Here is a 20237-nt window from a genome sequence, read left to right on the forward strand (position 1 = left end):
CTTCACGCCCCAGTCAGTCAAAAACTCCTCGCAGATTCCCTCAGGGGAAAATCAAACGCTGCATTATTGTACCACAAAGCCATTTGATGTGCGCAATTTCCAATTACTTTCATTTCATCGTCTAATTCGGTCGGTAAAATATTGAGCAACATTGGTTCTGCATCCTTCCAAGTAGCCTACCCTTGCAAACAAGTGACTGAAAGGATGGCATTTGTGAGAGCGGAATTTCAACAGGACAATATTTTGAAATAAATTAATAAACAACAGTAGTTATGTATATGTAATATTAAAATACAGAAAGCAGAGAAGGCAAAAGCTCACCGACATGCACTTATTTAATTTTTCAAGCAGAGGCAAGTTCTGCAATATGCAGCTCCTAAGTGGTTATTGCACAGTGTGCAGATGAAGACTTAAAAAAGTTTGGCCAGTATTTACATATGAAACCTTGAATTCAGCAGATGATGTTATGGACAGTAACTTCAGGGACATGTTCAGAGAGGCCCAAAAAGATGTGTGCAGGGTGTCAAACTGCGACTAAATGGCCATAGTTTGCTCCTAAAATTTGAGGCAATGCGGGTACATCATTTGCATTCATGAAATAAGCTGTATTTAATGATTATTTCAGCTTCCATTGCCCAACAGCATTTTGAATGAATAAAAATACAAAGAATTTGTAGCTCCAGGTTTTGCCATCTATGATTTCTCTGTTTTTACTAATTTTTTAGGTTTGTGCCACAGTACAATTTTAGTATGGATAACAAGATACTTTATACAGGGATAATATTAAAGTCCAAATGTTGCTATTGTGAGAACACTACCAAACAAACTTCTGCTCTACATTTCAGTCCAGTTGTTGCACTAATGCACAAATGAGTTTGGTCTGCCAACAGACATTAACTCCAAAGGAAGGAAGGAAATGAGCACCCCAAAAAAAGGAGGCAGACCAATGAGTGTGAGAGCGGCGTGTCAAATGACCACTGTGATTGGCTAATGCGTGAAAAGAGACGTGTCTTGGGGTTATCGTTGGAATCTACAAAACTCGCAGAACTCTTGGAAACAATGAACAATTGCGAGGAGGAGAGTCAATTTGCTGTGTGCACCATACATTCACTGCATGTGGCCCTACAATTTCAAGATAGCGCTTTCTGCAGTTTCAGTTAAAAAAAAAAAAAAAAAAAAAAAAAAAAAAGCCCAAAGCCTAGCCGTTTTTTGGGGGGATCATGATTTATACACACACACACACACCACATCATTGCTATCAGCACAATTGTGTAGAGTGAAATGTCACTGGTGCACCGCTGCTTCATCAAGACACACACAAGGCGACTTGACAAGACGACGAGCATGGTGCTTTGCTTTTGCAGGTTGAGGGGCAATGCAATGAGGAGGTGTATTTAGCCATCAACCTGTTGCTACGGGACGCTGTTAGAACTTGTCCAAGATAATACAGATGGGTTTATTGTGCAGAGGGAGGGTATAAAAGAGCTCAAAGGTCACCTGAAATTTAAAACAGCCTCCATTAGGTCTGGTACTATCGACCAAGAAAAAGAACAAAAAATATGGTCTACTTGTTTGACCAAAACCACACACTGGGTTTTGTAATTTTAGTAATTAGTTAGGGGTTGACAGTGTATAAATCACATTGACCCAACTGTCAACAAATTTGTTTGTTTATTGTTGATTGAACATATTAACATATACAGTAATACATTGACAAAAAGTAAAGGTAAGTAAAATTGTAAAAAAGGAAAACAGTCATCATAGAGCACAATTATATGTTCAAAGGAGTAGGAAGAAGTAAAATAAAAAAATGTATCTAGTCCTGCCCCTTATTATGTATTAATATATAAATACATCATTTTTTATATCAATCAGAAAAGAAAAGGGAAAAAGTCTGCATGTACAAATATGCTTTAACCCTTATATATATATATATATATATATATATATAGAAAGGTGTATAAATAGATAAATATATATATATATATACATACACACACACACACACACACACACACTACACAACTTTTGGTTTGTATTGGGACCATACACATACACACTGTAGCACAGATATATGTTGATTTTCTCTTGTATTCATAATGGATATTGCATTACATTACTACATTGACTGCATTGATCAATTTAATTCTGATTTATTACTATATTTAATAAATGTAGCAAATATATCGACTTAATTGTGATTGATGTAGTTTTTTGTACTATTGTCTTGAATTTGTTTTTGAACTCACCAAGTGAGTCACTCATTTTCAGGTCAGTTTCAAAATTATTCCACAGATTAACACCTATTACAGACACACCCCTTTGCTTGATGTTTGCTCTTGTTTTGGATTTTTTGTAGAGGTTGGTACCCCTTAAATCAAAGTAACTATCTCGAATTTTTGAAAAGCTTCTGGATGTTCAGCAAATGGCTGGAATTACTGCAAAAACTGGATATGCCAATTGTATTTGTTGAAATTATTGGCAAAATAAACTAAAGTGCTTCTAAGTATGCTTGCGGAACAGCGATTAATGTTTACAGTAAGCTCAATAAATCTTTTCACGCAAGATGATTGACATCAATAAACAGATCACACGCTCAGTCTCATGCTTGCCACAGCGAGTGAGGCGCTTGCTCCATGCTGCAATGTCACTGTCATTATAGGGTGGTCACTTTCCTAAGAATCATGGCCCCAGACTGGCCAAATTGGTCAGATAAACGTTTTCATATTTTCAAGTTTAGCTGGTTTGGATTTTGAGTCAAGAGTGCACCACTCAATCAATCAAGTGATTTATGTGGGATGTCCAAACTATATCAGAACTTTTATTCAGCCAAATTAAATAGAGTTGAATGTTTCATATACTCCAATGCCTTGTTATATTGTCACAGTTACAGAATGCACCCCCCGCACCCCCAACAATACACCTTTATGTAGTGCACATTATTTGGCAGACCAGCATGGGATTAAGTCGCTGCCCTTTTTGGTAGAATAACCTTCACATTTACTCACTCGCAAAACAGTCAATCGTCACGTTCCTTTTGTGTGTGTGTGTGTGTGTGTGTGTGTGTGTGTGTGTGTGTGTGTGTGTGTGTGTAAAAGAAAGGATAGTAGCACCACAATGAGGGTTCAGCTGGCACTTCTGAGTTTCAATTTTTCTTAAAATAAGTTGATCCTTTACTTAAATAAGTTGTAAGCATAATTATTAAGTGGTTCAATCAATAACTAATATGTATGAATACATTCAAATGGTTTGCATCTGCATGTTCGGGCATCTAAAAACGTACGAGTACATTTTCACTTTTACAAATGAAGGTTTCATGGTTGGTGTCTCTCTGGTAATATCCAAAATATTCACGGAAACAAAAGAAAGAAAACCAAAAATGAGAATCATCCTTACAGTGAGACAGATAGAGCCAGTTGAAGGCAGCTCATTGTTTCAAATGACTTCCAGACACTACTCTGCATTTTCTGACCCATTTTATCATTCTATCTTGGGTCTTCCTTTTCATTCTTGTCAGTGCCAAAAGACCTCCCAGTGAGTGTGTGTGTGTGTGTGTGTGTGTGTGTAAAAGAAAGGATAGTAGCACCACAATGAGGGTTCAGCTGGCACTTCTGAGTTTCAATTTTTCTTAAAATAAGTTGATCCTTTACTTAAATAAGTTGTAAGCATAATTATTAAGTGGTTCAATCAATAACTAATATGTATGAATACATTCAAATGGTTTGCATCTGCATGTTCGGGCATCTAAAAACGTACGAGTACATTTTCACTTTTACAAATGAAGGTTTCATGGTTGGTGTCTCTCTGGTAATATCCAAAATATTCACGGAAACAAAAGAAAGAAAACCAAAAATGAGAATCATCCTTACAGTGAGACAGATAGAGCCAGTTGAAGGCAGCTCATTGTTTCAAATGACTTCCAGACACTACTCTGCATTTTCTGACCCATTTTATCATTCTATCTTGGGTCTTCCTTTTCATTCTTGTCAGTGCCAAAAGACCTCCCAGTGAGCAACCAAACTATTCATTTCCTTTGGGTGTGAGCCTTATCCGTTTCAAATGTTCTAGAAATGTTTGAACAACTTTGGAAATATTTGAATGTGCTGCAATGTTCGCAAAAGGCCAGTTCCCCAACGTCCACCGGCTGTTTACTGAGCAGCCTGATTATGCAGAGAATGCATTCCGAGGAATCAAGAGTGTCATTTTTTAAGGATGTTTTCTGGTAGGTTAATTTGACTGCATAGTATCTCCCTTTCAGAACATTTCTCGTTGAAATATGGCCGGCAGTATTTAGAATCAAAGTACTTGAAGGAAACACTTCATTCTTGCTGAAGACAAAAACTCAAGCCATGCGGTGATGTTGAAATGGAGGGGGAATGTGCAAATTTGTTGTGTCTATTCACACTCTTAGACCACGTGCAGCATTTCTGCCATGGAAAATGTCAGTGCGTGAATAATGCACCCAGAGAGGAAGACAGTGATATACAAATGTTTGGATCAGCTGACATTAGAACATGCAGATATTGACAGCTCTCCGGAAACAACTGTAAAGCTTGCAGAGGACTGTCAGGGAGGCCAGGTGAACAGATTTACAACTCATACTGGGCTTCGATTCAGATTTCCAAAATCAATTCAATCTGATTCAATTTGTGAGATTTTCAATTCATGGAAGGATTTTACGGAGTAGCAATTTTACTTTCATTTGGAAGACATTCTCAGTAGAACCAATGCTGCAAGTAGAACCCTTTTGCTCTAAATTGGTGCATTTAGAAGACCATAAATAATTACATTAATTAAACCCAATGCACTTGCATTAATCATGTATGCTTTATTAAATATGACCTGATCAAAACAATAACCGATGTAAATCAATTTCAACCATCGGGCAGGCTGTGTAAATAAAGAGGCTAAAACACCATATACTCATGACATTCACATTTCTGTGACTGCCTCACGTTTTTGTGCTAATGTTCAAGTGGTTGCAAAATAGAACACATCTAACTGTATCATAAGAGAGACAGCCATAGAAATTAGTACAAAATGGGACGTTTTTCCTATTTAAAGTGCAATAAGTCAAGTATTTCATAAATGTAAGAAAATACAAGGGTAAATTTCCAAGTAAACCACAAAATACAAAACACAAAAAAAAAAAAAAATTCAGCCCTTGAGGCAAAATTCTACCATGTATGGATTTATGGTTTCATTAATCAATATCAAGCTATGAGAATTAATTTTTTTTTTTTAACTCAGCCCTACTTACAACCATCTCATGCCACCATGTCAGCCAGGCTTGTCAATCACAATTAAGTTTGAGTGGCATCAAAGGGGGCACTGATAAAAAAATATATAATAATAATATAATTCTGGCAGCCTAAACGTAAAAAAGAAAAATGTGGTTGTTTATTGTATAACGCTAAAAGACACAAAGCCAGATTGGCTAAGTGAGAGGCAGCAGATCATGTGGCCAAACCCTGAGTTGTGACTGAAAAGACACACAACAGAACACACTGACGATATATAGAACGGAGGAAACAAATGACAATAGAAAATACTCAGAATGCGGTGGACAGTCAACACAACGCACCAGAACAGCCTGTAATTGTGTTGTGCAGGACTGACCCCAGCTCATCTCAGCAGGCCTTGCATGATGAATGGGCTCAGCGATGGCTGCCTCCCTCCTACCCCCTCCTCTTCCTCTTCGCCACCACTATTAGACCTCCCCCTCTGTCCCTCCCTTGCTCACAACCCAACACTATTCAACTGCTGCCATTGCACATGATTAATTCGCATTCAATGCACTTAGTCCTTGTATTGTATTCTGACACAATGACATATTAGAGTGTACAGCTCACCTATTTAGCAAATATTTTAGGTTTTGAGCATGATGCGTTATTGCAAGAAGCCAATATTCAAACACAAGTGTGTGCCACAGTAACGATGGTTGCGACAGTCTCAGACACTTGAGTCGCAGCTGAATCATTACAAGAACAGTTAGATAATGTCAATTAATGATTCACTAGAGCCAAACTAATAAATTAGGTCAGCATACAAGGGAGAAAGAGCAGAGAGACCTTCTAGTTAGGGCATGTAGCAGTCCATGCGAGGCGGGGAGGAAAAAAGAAAAGGGAGGGATAATCAAGAGATTTGAGTAAAAAAGAAAAAAAAAACGGGTAAGGTGTTATTCCACCATACATCCTCAGGAAAGAGAACCTATAGGAAATAAGGTCCCCCCCCCGGGCTCCCCCAGCTCTCTTTGCCGCTGTTCGCTCACTCTGCCATTGCCACAACATCCAAATGGAGAAAACAAGGGAGACCGTTTTTTTTTTTAATTTGCCACAACCGTCTCTTGCCATCACTCATTGTGCCTCGGGGTAAAAGAAATGGATTCTGAACATTTTTAACGTACGGGATGAATAAAGAAAATAAAAATCGGGGCACCGCTGAGAAGGCATCGGAGACAATTGCACAGGGGGAGTGAAGAAAAATGAGAACAAGCTCGTGGTGATCGAATACAAGGAAAGACAGGAAGCTGTGAGTTTGTTCTGTGGCCCAGATATTAAGTGGATGCTTATGATAAACCTGCTCTGAGGCTAGGCCATCTGGAGTGGCCAGAGGGGTTACTGAAACAAGTACATCAGGGTGGAGAAGGCAGCCACCATTGAAAACATTGAAGCGGCTTCCCTCAGACTGCTTCCCTCCCAAAAGGAGATCCGTGTGGGGTTGTGGCGGCACCCTGCGAGTTTTTCTCAGGGCCCAAGCAATACCTTCGGGCTGTTACTGAACAAAGGCGACCTCTGCTGTGTGACATCACTGGGGAGACAGGCTGCGTGTGGGAACAAAGTGGGAGCTAGGGCGTGGAGGATGGAGCCTGGAAAGGCAGTGGACTATGTGGGAGTCACATTACTGCCCTCCGGCCCTTCTGTACCTGTCACATGAATCGCTTTGAGGACTCAATGGTAAAGTCACAGTCTTGACAACTTCAAACACCTGCTTTGCTGGGCCAGATCTGACAAACTGACAGATAATGGAAAATATGAAAGGTAGAGGAATCTAAGCAGTAGGACTTGCTTAATGTAATGTATAACCAACTTTTTGTTGTCAGGCATCTTGAATTTCATGATCCCATTCTTGACCAGATCCCCGCTGAGTGAAGCAGAGCTCGGCGATACAACGATAAATACCGGCAAGACGGAATGCACCCAATAACACTTTTAAACGCCGAATACTAGTAGTAATCAGCAATTTAAAGGACATGTAAACGCGTGCAAAAACCTAAAATATGCTATGTATAAGTCCGTACATCTGGCGCGCAACTCGCCAAAATACACAAGTGGCAGAAACATACAGCGACAACAAAAATTTATGAACAGCTAGGTGGGTACAAAAATAACGAATTGTACAATTTTGGGAAAGAATCAAGTGACAACAAAAAAACTACCGTGTTTTCCGCATTATAAGGCGCACCTAAACGCATTCAATTTTCCCAAAAGCTGACTGTGCACCAACTAGTGCAGGGGTCGGGAACCTATGGCTCGCGATCCATATATGGCTCTTTTGATGATTTTGCATCTGTCTCGCAGATAAAAAAAAAAAAATATTCTCGCTTGTTTATTAATGCAACCATCGATCGATTTTTTCACTGCTCATTTCCTGTTCGGGCTGCAGTTGGCTCCAGAAGCCATTTTGATTGGATGATACCGGCCAACGTTGCCGTTGCTGTGGAAACAGGTATACGCCCCCCTTTTGAATCAACCCGCTCAGCCATTAGCTCAAAGCTAATCCTAAGCGAATAAAATGGCGAAAAGAAAAAAAGATGACGAGTTTGGTAGACTTCAGGACGAATGGACCAAAGGATTCGCCTTTGTGGAGAGAACAAGTTCTACGGTGTGTCTGATTTGCAATGACAAAATACCATCGATGAAACGGTCGAATGCAGAGCGGCACTTTGACACACCCCATGCTACGTTCGCATCAAAATACTGTGCGAGAGACAGCAGAAAGGAAGCGTGCAAGCTACTGAGCAGTGTGCAAGCTAGGCAGCAGTAACTTCGCGTATGGACCCGGCAAGATGACTTTCATTACGATAGTTTTGCTGGATTTTTAGCAATCGTGAGGAACAGAAAACCATTCACATTAATGGTGAGTATTATCACAAAATTATTTTAAAGAATACATTCAGACGCTTATTATACTGACATTTTGTTGAAATCACTTTTAAAAGGTTTTTTTTTTTTTTTCCGCCAGAAACAAACATTTTTTTATTCCTCTTATTTAGATTATGTACATTTGTGCAAAAATATGTCGGCTATTGGACTTATGTTCATCAAATAATTTTATATAGAAATACTACTGTGGGATGTATTTCTCATTTGATAGAGGACCCTTCAAAATAAAGCGAGAAAAGCTAAGCTTTCATAGTATGTTAAATAATGTTTCATAGAATAACTGAAAATGTATTCTGACATGTGGTTATTGTGATATAAAATGGCCTATATTGTGATTTTTCTGAAGTGGTTCTCTTTCCCCGCCTCATAATCGCTCAGGCCTACAGCGAAGGACAAAATGTGACCATGGACCACCCTCGGGCAATGGAGCCCCGGAGCGTGGGTCGAGTTGCTGCAACAGAAAAACAGACCTCTGGTCAGCAGGCACATACAGCACGGCCCAGACACCTGTGTCCCCATTCACTCAACATATCCGGGCACTTAAATACTTAAACAGTGGGGGCTATAGCATGGTTTGAGTTTTTGGCCTTGTGTATGTCACTATGGCGGTTTGCAGTGGTTTTTGCTCCTATTCTCAAATATATTCTAAGCCCCTTTGTCAGACTGTAGTGCTTTCAGCTCTAGCACATCCCACTGGGAGCAACCAGCCGTAACCCCCACACAAACGACTGTGTTCAAAGATCCTGAACAGAACTGGCAAAACAAAGCTCAATCATTTGGAATCTCGAATCACCCTCCAGTCTGGGTGGCACTGGGATGTCTGTACTGAGCCTCTGGTTTTCCGACACCTGTCCTATCCAGTGGGACACACATAACACATCACCCATAAAGGAAGACAGAAAACAGGATTGGCAGACAGGGCAGCGCCTCGGATCAGTGAAGGGTACACTTTCGGCAGCCAGTAGCTAAACCTCCTCCGACTGGCACCAATGCAAATGTTTCCACAATTCAAAACGGGGAAAAGGTATACCAGTAACTGTGGTCAAGTTGTTATTCAAGTCTATGAACGGACCTGGAAATGACCCACACGCTATTGTTTCCATGGCATAATATAACCAAGCAGTACAGATCTATTCAGCTGTTGGTCTGGAACCTCAAAGGCTGGACATGATAGCTGTGTAGGCTTCAAAAATAATTTGACATCACACCAGTGTGGCAATTTATTCCAACAAACAAACAAACAAACCCAACTCTTTTTCTTACGTCAGACTGTTCCACTGAAGAATCTGGCTAGTGCTGTGAAAATTCATAGATTATCTAATTAATCAACAACTATTGTAATAATCAAGTAAACGTGTAGAGCCTTTGTTTAACTTGAAACTGTCCAAATCCTCTCAACAGTAATTAAGTTCTTATTTCTGTGATAAGATGTCTGAAGGAAGACTGTTTATCTTTTGTGGTCTGTCAAAATAAAACATTTGCAAACATCTGCTTTTACTTTGGAAAACAATGACAACCTGTACCTGAATCAGTTTCAAAAAGGTCGTGTGATGTTGCTTAATAGTTGTTTCAAAATACTAAACAATGCCAATATAGAAACAATTTTGAAAAAACAGTCATCATGAAAAAAAGGGTTTTGTAATACACTCGCTGGTTATTCAATGAACCGATGGAATAATTGATTCTAAAAAAAAATTTCGATAGTGACAGCCCTACTTCTGGTATTTGGTCTGTGGATCGTACTCAAAAATCCATGAATTCTCAGCAGTGACGACTCTCCCTACAGCAATTCTGGTCTCAATGGTCTCTGCACTCACCCTGCTCATTTCCCAACAACCTGGCACAGAGGATATATATTTGCACTTCAACAAAAAGTCTAGGGTTGTTCCGATCAGCGCGTTATACCGTCGATTACGGTCAGCCATGAGTGACATCAGCCGATACCGATTACATAGATTAGCTGCATATTTTTTTAATTGCATAGCTGATCACTAACAATTATTTTAATAAATCGATTAATCTGTCTTTTTTCCCTTTAATTGATGAATCATTAAAAAAATTAACTATCCAAATTTCCATCCCTTTAGAATACAAAACCAGGACATTATTTCAACTTGACAGTACAGTAAATGCACAAACATTATGGGGACACTGCACGCAGGCTGGTCCCTATTTGACTGCAGGCTGCAAAGTACGAGCTGCGGGTGATCGTTTTTTGTGAAGGCATTGATTGACATGCAGCGAACACGTACTTTTCCATGAAAATCGGCCACTCATCCTGAGTGACCAATCGATGGAGGCACCACTAAAAAATATATATGCAATGAAGAGATATTAGCCACAACATCCCAAACCCAAGCATTCCACTCCAATTCTTATATGTGGTCATGAGCACTCATTTGCTGCAGTATTTTACTTTTGTTGCACTCCAGCCAAATTTATTCACAGATTGGAGCCAACTAGACACCAGACGACTTTCTGTTTTGTGGCAGCTGGCTCTGCTTTGGGGCTTGGAGACAGGAAAGCGAGGGCACTGGGCACTAGAAGCTCTGCTTAAGTTTACTCCATCCTGGTGGGATGCCATGATGCCATGTCCTGGTCTGCCTTCAAGAATGCGGGACGATTCTCGACACTGACGAGATTTTATGCTGCATGGATGTCCGGGCAGTCTATTATCTCAGAATAATGAAGTACAACTGGAACCTCTGACAGACACACGCTGTGTAAGCGTTCACACTCCTCATTTTCCTCACAGTGTAACCCGCCAATCATGACAGTTCTGTAAACACGCACATGCATGCACAGACCTCTACCTGCTCTAAAGCCAACACGGTCTTTCCCATGACAACAGGTCACAGCTTGGATCCTGTTTCAAGAGGCAAACAGATCTGGAATTTGGTGTAATACAATTGAATGGAATGGAATTAAATAGGTGTGATAAAAACTGTTAAAGTGGCCATATCAGGCAAAATCTTTTTTTTTTTTTTTTTTTAAGGTTTTAGCCAAGTTAAAGTGCTAATACTCAACAAGACCCCCGCCCCCCCCCAAAAAAAAAAGTGTTGTTTTCCTCCATTTACCCATCTTGGACCATTCCTGCGGTCTCAGCACCAGCCCCTCCCAATTCAAGAAAATCCGAACACTGCCAATATTTGGGTTTTGAAAGGGTTATTGGCTGCATGTAAACATGGTGAAAAGCTAAAGATGTCAAGCGTTATTGAGGACATGAGGCAAGAGAATATGTGTGGCCTCAGCCAGGCCCACTAGACAACTGGATAAACATGCAGACACCCCCCACCCCAACTCATGCCCACCTGTCTGCCCTCCTTGATCACACTGGTGAGCAACAATCATTAGACCAAAACCAACAACACACAAGCTATATATCATGTGACTTGCGCAAACTGTGTGAAAAGATCATCTTGGACCAACTCAAGATTCTAACCATAATACACATTCAAAGGAAGAAGACAACAATGTTTGAAAAGACAACATGTCCATCTCCACAAACAAGGCTGACCTCGGGAAAGAGTTTGCTAAATGGCAAAATGGAGACGAGAGGTGTGTGTGTGTGTGTGTGTGTGTGTGTGTGTGTGTGTGTGTGTGTGTGTGTGTGTGTGTGTGCGCTATCAGTCATACCTAATGACTGATAGCACTTATGATGAGTACAGGGTTAGAATATCCTCCAGTGAAGTGGTGCATTCTTATTACTGCCGGTCGACATCTCCGAAAATGGGTTCATTACCGGGAGAGAGCTCGCCAAGAGAGCGAACACACTGCACCTCAAGAGTCCATCCGCATGGCTGAGATGAAGTCCATTAATTCCTGACTACTTATTTTTGTCAACTAAATAAAAAAACACTTCAAGGTAGTATTGTGCAATATGAACCGATTTGACATTCCAAAATAGTTCATTTTATGTCCAGGTAAGGATATACATCCGGTCATAGAAAGAATGGCAATTTTCTTTTAATTAAAAACACATTTTAGATGAATAAAATAGATTTTTTAATTCAGTGGATAAATAAAGGAAATTCAAAGTATCCGTACAACCATTTTCAAGGAATGTGAAGAAATTCAAAAGAATTAAAATCAATACAAGAACGACAAAGTGATTCATGTGTACAGTTTACCATTTAACCAGTAAAAGCGTGAATATTTTGAAATTTAACTTTTTCAGGAAGTTGAATTTTAAGAAAAAAATTTTCAGCTTGTTCTAGAAGACCCTTGGCTTACATGGGTGTGGCATTTGAACACAAAGGACACCAATGTAAAAGGAATACAAAGATAGGAGATGTAGATAAGAGAACGAAGACGAAAGTGAAGTTGTGTGGATATGCAGGTAGATACAGGTATGCCATGTTAGCTCTGCGTCCTGAGCTGAAAATAAAGTGAATAAAAAACAAATACAAGACTGCTTCTTGACAATGCCACACAGACCTAATATGACTGTTCGAAACAGGTGGCCCAGCCAGTGACAGCCAACCGGGGAGGAAAAGAAAATACGACAGTATTCCCTCTGTCGCAGCATGAGAAATCTAAAATAATTATCCGATACAGGGCTCACATTGCATTATAATACACCGTACAGTCAAACCACAAACCTCACTTCCCTTTTTACAGCTTCACTGCTGCACATATAACGTTGTAGATTTTGTCACAGAATGTTGCAGTGATTACTTTTCTACATGCACGGGCTGTTTTTGCCAAGTATTAATGCGAACCGGGAGGAAAAAAAAATGCATAAAAGTCAGAATGCCCCAAATTAGGGATCAACTCACTGGTGCACTTTCAATCGCTTTATTGAACAAAGGTAAAATAATGCACAAGTACAAATTCACACACAAACTGTCACACACACACAGGATATACCGTGTATTTAATATAAAATAAATATATGATTGCTACGTCAAGATTTCATTGGTGGAACATCATTTCCAAGACAAATGAGGGCTTACTTTGTATCGGTATATTGCACAGCTACTTTAAGAAGTTGAAAATGTTACAGAGCTGATAACATGAGACTGCAGAGATTGTTATGATGATAAAAGCGTATCACAAGTGTTGATCTAACAGGAGCGCGTCATACCGCTGTCTAATAGAAACAGGCAGAGAAAATACAGAGTTTTTCCTGTGTTCAAAATTGCGTAGCGGCCCCCACCGCACAAGCAATGAGTCCATCATTCTCCGATGCAAGTTATCATAAATGAATGTTTTAACATGATGATACTCACATTCCTATGTGAACTCTTAACTTAATGTATGTTTCCTACAAAATAAAGTGAATCAGTTGAATTTACAGAATACATGCAAGGGATGGCGCATGGTCCGGATGGTACTCAATTTGAGTCAGGAAAACCCCTGAAATACTTGTGCTTTCTCGATCTGTAGCACGAGTGAGTTTTGGTCATAAGAAAATATTGAGTATGATGCTGTAGAGTGGAGTTTCCCCACAGTTATTGTTGGGTCCTAAAATGTGCTGCAGGTCAACTTCTATTTTATAAAATGTTTGAGTAAAACACTCAAGGCTATTTTTATTGATTGTCAAGAAGCCACTGCAATTTCTTGGAATAAAATGATTTTTGATTCACACACATTGTGGTAATTGCGTGTCTGATGTTTTCTTTTTTTATTTTCTTTATTTCAATGCCAATACAAGAACCATTTTCATTAATTTGGGGTATAACAGAGGAACCAAATTTTCGGGCCTTGAGGTACATACATATATGACCTCTGGCCAAGAGTTCTAACCAAGTGTCACATTGCTCACTGTTGGCTATAATGCGTAACTAATGTCATTGTTGGTCATAATGCCTAATTAATGCGAAAGTACAAAAGACTGACTAAAAGGACAATGATATGACGTAAAGTAAGGATATAAAATGTATTTTCTCCTCAGACAAAACAGAGGTGATTGCGCCGCAACTTTTGACTTGCCAGTATTTAAACTCCAATCATGTGCCAACAGATGAAGTACGACACCCTTGTCACAGTTGCTCATCTGAATAGGGGAACCTCTGGAATGTATCCGATTCCAGCCTCAGGGGGAAATGCACCTTGGAAACACGGCCCTACCTCCAGCTGCTAGCCTCTCCCAAAGTCTTCATCCCTTCGCTATGGGTCAACGCTTTAGTTCAACTGAATTCCACCAAAGGCCTTCACGCACGCTCAAATTTTGTCTGTCACAATGGAATATGGAGGGTAGTTTCCTGTTTTAGCACTTTTTTTTGACTGGATGATGACACATTTATCCCAAAGTGTAAAGGGTAAACCTCCAGGGTTACAATCAAACTTTCGCCACTGTTGGCTCATGTTTTGTACTTCCCTTTCCGCTTGCTTCAAAACACTCCAATTCAAATGACTTCTCTAGTCAAACAATGGTAAACCAGTCAAAGAGTTGCAGTGTGCAATAATAGGGCCTGTATTTAGTATCTCTGAAACGTCAGCCTGTGTAAATCCGTCTTGGGAACTATGACAGTGGAAAATCATTTCCTTGGGCCGGCATGGCTAATCGTTCAGTAATCTGACCCGCCTGCATACTGTAGCATTCAGCCGCATCGCTCGCCTGTCCAGCCACTCACACATGTGCATACCCTCACTGCCTGCCAATAATCTCATGGAGGCTTGCACCATTCAAACACCACTGTCCAGGTTTTCCAGAGGATTACAAATGGTAACAGATCATTTGCCAATACTTAGTTGTGTTATGATGTTTGAAATGTACTTACACTAACATCAATCACAATAGTGTAGCCCCAGCCAAAAATAATCAATCATTTCTCAGCTAAAAACAGTCCAGCATGGAGAATGACCTCAGTTTATGTAATATTACATGTGCAGTTTACCTCCTGGTCATCCAAAAGTTTCACTGTGTGTCAAGCTCTTATTTGGGGTCAATTTCCCCCAGAAAATACTGTAAAACTAGGACAACATGAATGAGTACTGCAGGGAGAGAGAAGCCCTATTATGCTGCCTACAAAAGTCAGCATTTTTCAGCTTTTTTTTTCGTATACTGTCGAAACAGCACCAGTCTGAAACAGGAGCACAAAGTTGAGCCGTCAATTTTACGCCATCTAAGGCAGCATCGGAGCCGTAATGAAGGTTGGACAACGCTAGTGTGTAAGGATATTTTGCAATGCTGGCACCGGGGTCTGAGCTGTCGCCATGTGAAAGCACGCACAGCTGCAGCAATTTGGGATTCTGTGTAAAAGTCACTAGCGGATAGATGCAGGATCTTCCATTATGTCAGTTTTACACGATCTCTGCTTAAAAGAGGCAATAGTGAGGTACAAACCAGTGTTTATGCCCAGTGGAGAGAGTTGATGGGTATTCCAATATGAGTATTGGAAAAATGCCTTGAGCCACCTACTTTATTTGATTTTATTATTTGTTTTTGTTTTGTTGTTTGTTTTTTTTTTTTTTTTTTTTTTTTTATGAGTTCAACCCTAAACACACACACAGTGTGGCAACAAGGAATGATGACATGGAAAAATACAAAGGACGTTTTAGGCACCGCAGCTTACTTAATATACGAGATGGGACAGTAACTGCAGAGCCATTTAATTCAACCTCTCTTCCAGGAAAATTTCATGTCACAACAATCTAATCAAAGCTGCAACTGACAAAAAGCATCTTTTTTTTTTTGGCTTTACACAAAAGCACAAAAACCGCAATCTGATGCTGCGATGTTCACCAAACACTGTTTGACTGTCACAATTTGATCAGACATACTGTCATCCTTTGCGTGCTTTACGAGGCTTAGGCATTATGATTAAGGAGCTGCAGCTTTTAACAGGCATATACAGGTATCTATTGTAAGAGATGTTGATAAAACAGAATCAAATGACTGTGGCAGCCTTCATGAAGCCGACATGCTAGATCACAGCAAGTTTGGCAGCCAGCGGGAGCAGTCAGATGGAACGTTAGAACAACCACACAAATATTTGGCAAAGATAACCAGAACGCAACGGAAAGATTCAGCCCACCATCATTTTTGAAATTTCTTCAAAACTCCATGATGCAAATTAAATCATTTACGGAAAACACAAAGATCTGTGACCAAAAAAAAAAAAAATTATGTAAAATGCAGGGGCTTTGGCAAACACATTCTGGGCGTGAGTCATTGCTCTTTAGCAATCCTTCTCCGATGGATGCACGCATGCACACCTAGGGGCAAGAGATTTCAGGCAGGTCTGGACTGCCTCTTTACTGCTTGTGGAAAGCCTAATGTTTATAAATACTTCATGATAAGTTCTCTTGGAGAGGTAGGCGTGTGCTCTAACCTCACACCATCGCACAAAACAAAGCAGAGTGACATTGTTTAGACAATCGAAAAATACAACGATGGATCATTACACAATGCTCACCAAGACACATGGCAAGAATATATTCATGCATGCGTGTACTTTCAACAGCTAACCCAATAATTGTGCTATGCAAGTGTGCAGAAATATTACTACAGTACTTATAAAAAAAGCCCACGAAACAATTTCTACAGGTACCTCCAAAATGGTCTGAAGCATCACCTCTGTCAACCGAGCTTGAATGAATCCCCATTGTCGTTTGGGGAAAATGAAACGTAAACCAGCCGTTACATTCTCGTGTTTATCCACCTTTGTCAGGGAGCCGTGTCGACCTTTCTAATATTATTTGCACACAAACTGGTTTGGCCTTTTAAATTCTTGCGAGCAAAACAGACATTATACGGTGACATTTGTAGGTCAATCGCGACTCCCGACTAAGCTAACTTACCGCAATGGTCTCGCGGCCGTGTAGTAAACCGCAGCAGAAGCTACAAAGTTGGAAGACTAAGTTATCGTCTGTGGCGGATCGGCTCCATTGCAGAATAAACGAGGACTAAATCCCGCTATGCAACCGCATAGCGGCTCTAATCCGAACCAAAACATCGACAATATGGCTAGACCCCTCCCGCTACAGCCGCCAAATGAAGTCTCATCAAGCGGCGAAGGGAGCCGCTCGACTACCGGGGCTTGCCGTTTTCCAACCCGGGGAGCTTGGAGAGGCCGAAGGCTGGCCTCGTTCTCCGCCTGCGCCAACAACACACTGCTAGCCTAGCTTGGGAGAGCGAGTGAGCGGCGGGGCGAACATGTGCGAAATCACCGCGACGAAGCGGTTCGGCGTCGATGCACTCACCTCAGTTTGAGCTACAGCAACCGTTATCGTGCGTTGTTTTGAGTAATGGCCGCGGAAATGAGGCGACCTGGGCGCATGTCGTCTCGGCTCGCCGCGGTGATGTGGAAGCGGCGGAACGGCTGGGAGAAGTCGGGAAATCTGAGAATGCCCCCTCTCTTTCTGCAGCTCTCTGCACCTGCAGTGCTCCATAACTGTCCATAGAGGGCACTGCTTTGGAACATCTACACCCCCACCCGGGTTGCACACATGCCTGCTGTCCAAGTCCGCAAAGAAACGATGCGTGTGTGCATATTCCTGACGGGGTTTAAATGAATCTGTGCACTTCAGTCAAGAGATTATACTGACCGTGATGAACTGTGTTTGAGTGCGTGTATATCTATCCCCACTACACGGGAATAAGCATGCAGTATTACTGGGATTAGCCTATTTTATTTTATGATAATGAATTTTGAAAGGCTATAGGGCAAGAGCGTGGTAAGATTACTCATTCAGTCGCTACTTTGCAGTTTTAAATTTGACTTCAGGATAATGTATATTTGACGTTTGAAGGCAACCTTTTTACAATCTACTTTTCTGTTGTCTGTCTGTCTGTCTGTCTATCTATCTATCTATCTATCTATCATTTTATTGTTGCATTTTTTTATTTGCAGTGGTTGTAGAACTGCACTATGCTGTTCTAATTGGTGGTTGCAACATTTTGGTTTTAGCTACATCTGAGGAGCATCCATCCATTAATTGAGCCACTTATCTACACAAGGGTCGCGGGCTGGCTGGAGCCTATCCCAGCTGTCTTTGTGCAGTAGGCGTGGTACACCCTGAACTGGTTGTAGGCCGACCACAGGGCACACACAGACGCACAACCATTCACACCCACAATCACACAGAGGAACAATATAGTGTTCAATCAACCTACCGCGCATGTTTCTAGAATGTGGGAGGAAACTGGAGTACCTGAAGAAAACCCACGCAGGTACAGCGAGAACATACGCAGGAAGGCCGAAGCTCAGATTCAAATCCAAAACCTCTGCACTGTGACGCTAAAGCACTAACCAGTTGGTCACCGTGCCGCCCTCTGAGGGGCATTGTCTTAAAAATAGCTCTGGATATCACCACTAACCAGACAGGGATGTATACCTAATGAAGCAGCTTCCGAATGTAAATCATTGCTAAATGACCATCTTAAGTGAATGTATGCATAATACAATATTTTTAAGATGTAGCGGTGTAACTCATGAGGTGGATTTCCCTCATTGTACAATGAAATGAGAAACACATTATGGTGCTAATTATGGCTCAACGCTTTCATACAATTTCCAATTACTACTCTAATTGGAAATTCAATGTAAACATGATATAAACACAAGTTGAAATTTCTAGTCAACCGCAGAATAATCATTTTTGGAGCAGCTGAGATGTTGCTCACCTTGGTGTCCTCTGACCTTGTGACTCATGAGGTTGTGGTGATTCTCATTAGGTAGTGGCTAAATCCGAAACAAAGCTGTCCTTCAAAACAGCTTTGGTTGTCTCATCCACGTCACATGACAGAGAAGACAGGGTCACACGCCTCATTAAATGTCTCAGAACTACTCTGAACATTTTTTTTACTGCACACTACACTGAAAGGGAAACAGAAATAAGGCAGAGATACTTTTGTCAGTTTGTCATGGAATTTACTGTAGACACAGCTGAATATTCATCATAATGTCGTGGATGTCGAGACATACACACAGAGAAAGAGATCCACAATTTAATCTCTCTCTCCACAACCTCATCCTGAACTTAACTAAACATCAGGGGCTTATTACCAATCGGATATGGCAAACATCCTGTGCCCCACTAATTGGAGTTTCACGCAGCAAAGACACTCCGACCTGATGTGAACAGGTGGGTAGCTAAACTGTAAGCAGACAAAGGAATTGGCTTACTGTGCATCTATTCTTACGCTCTTTCTCTTCACCCCTTTTTTGCATTTACACAATTTCAATATTTTACAACAGATCTGTGTTTCACTCTTTATTGCGGGCTTCTTAAGGGAGTTTGCATGTTTCTCCCCCACCCTCACCCTCATGCCTGCATATGTTTTCTCCAGGTGCTGTAACTGACGGGCGAGCAGTCCTCTGTCTTTCTACTCTCCATCTGAGCCTAACTGGCCGAAGCAGACACTCCACAGAGCCTGGGTTCTGTTTGAGTCTTCTATTGCCTCTGTAACCAAGTGTTTACTCATTTGGGATTCAGCTAGTTTTCTTATATACTGTATATACTTGACTTTAAGAAAGCAACAGCAGCTTATCGTACAATGTTATTTGCAGAGGAGGCAAACGTACTCACATCCTGTTCCAAAGTAGGAGTACAAAATACCTTATGTAAAAAAGACTGGGGTAAAAGTACAGTAGAGTAAAAGGACAGATTCGGAATGTACTTATGGACAAAAATAAAAAGTATTGTCGATTCTATACCATACCTGTTTTCAATGACTTTCAGCAAAAAAAAAAAAAAAAAATCTCTGCACATAAAATGGTTTCCCTCTTTTATTACTTTGCATCCGACTTCTTTGTGCTGAGAAGAAAAGTAACTAAAAACATTACCAAAGAAATATATTCCCTTATGTTGTGAATTGGCTGGTTAAAAAATGCAGAAATAACTAATGATAACTGCAAAATACATGTACACCACCTCTTTTGTGTGTGTGTGTTTTTTTTTCATATTAGACAGTGAATTTTAGAACGCCAACATGTCGTAGTTTTGAGGCTAGAAAAAGACAAAAACATACAAGCCACAAATAATTACTGTATCTGACAACATCAAATAATTCTCTTAATTATAAAGACATGGACGGGGAATATTGTACTTCTCTTAATCTGTTGCGTAATTTTCGTTAATGCTACCTGGTAACCTGGTTCACATTCCTCCGCGTCTTTTTTT

The 20237-nt window shown here is 40.5% G+C and overlaps 1 protein-coding gene across 2 annotated transcripts in view; it reads right to left on the minus strand.

Moving 5' to 3' along the window:
- ndst1a (N-deacetylase/N-sulfotransferase (heparan glucosaminyl) 1a) overlaps window positions 1–17508 on the minus strand; it is a 53130-nt gene extending 35622 nt beyond the window's left edge. For both annotated transcript variants that reach the window (XM_019874769.1, XM_019874770.1), the window contains exon 1: window positions 17316–17508. The gene's annotated coding sequence lies outside the window, so the exon portion shown is untranslated. The remainder of the gene's footprint in view (window positions 1–17315) is intronic.
- Window positions 17509–20237: the final 2729 nt, after the last annotated feature.

Source organism: Hippocampus comes, unplaced genomic scaffold, assembly GCF_001891065.2.
Source record: "Hippocampus comes isolate QL1 unplaced genomic scaffold, H_comes_QL1_v1.1 scaffold118, whole genome shotgun sequence".
Lineage (NCBI taxonomy): Eukaryota > Metazoa > Chordata > Actinopteri > Syngnathiformes > Syngnathidae > Hippocampus > Hippocampus comes.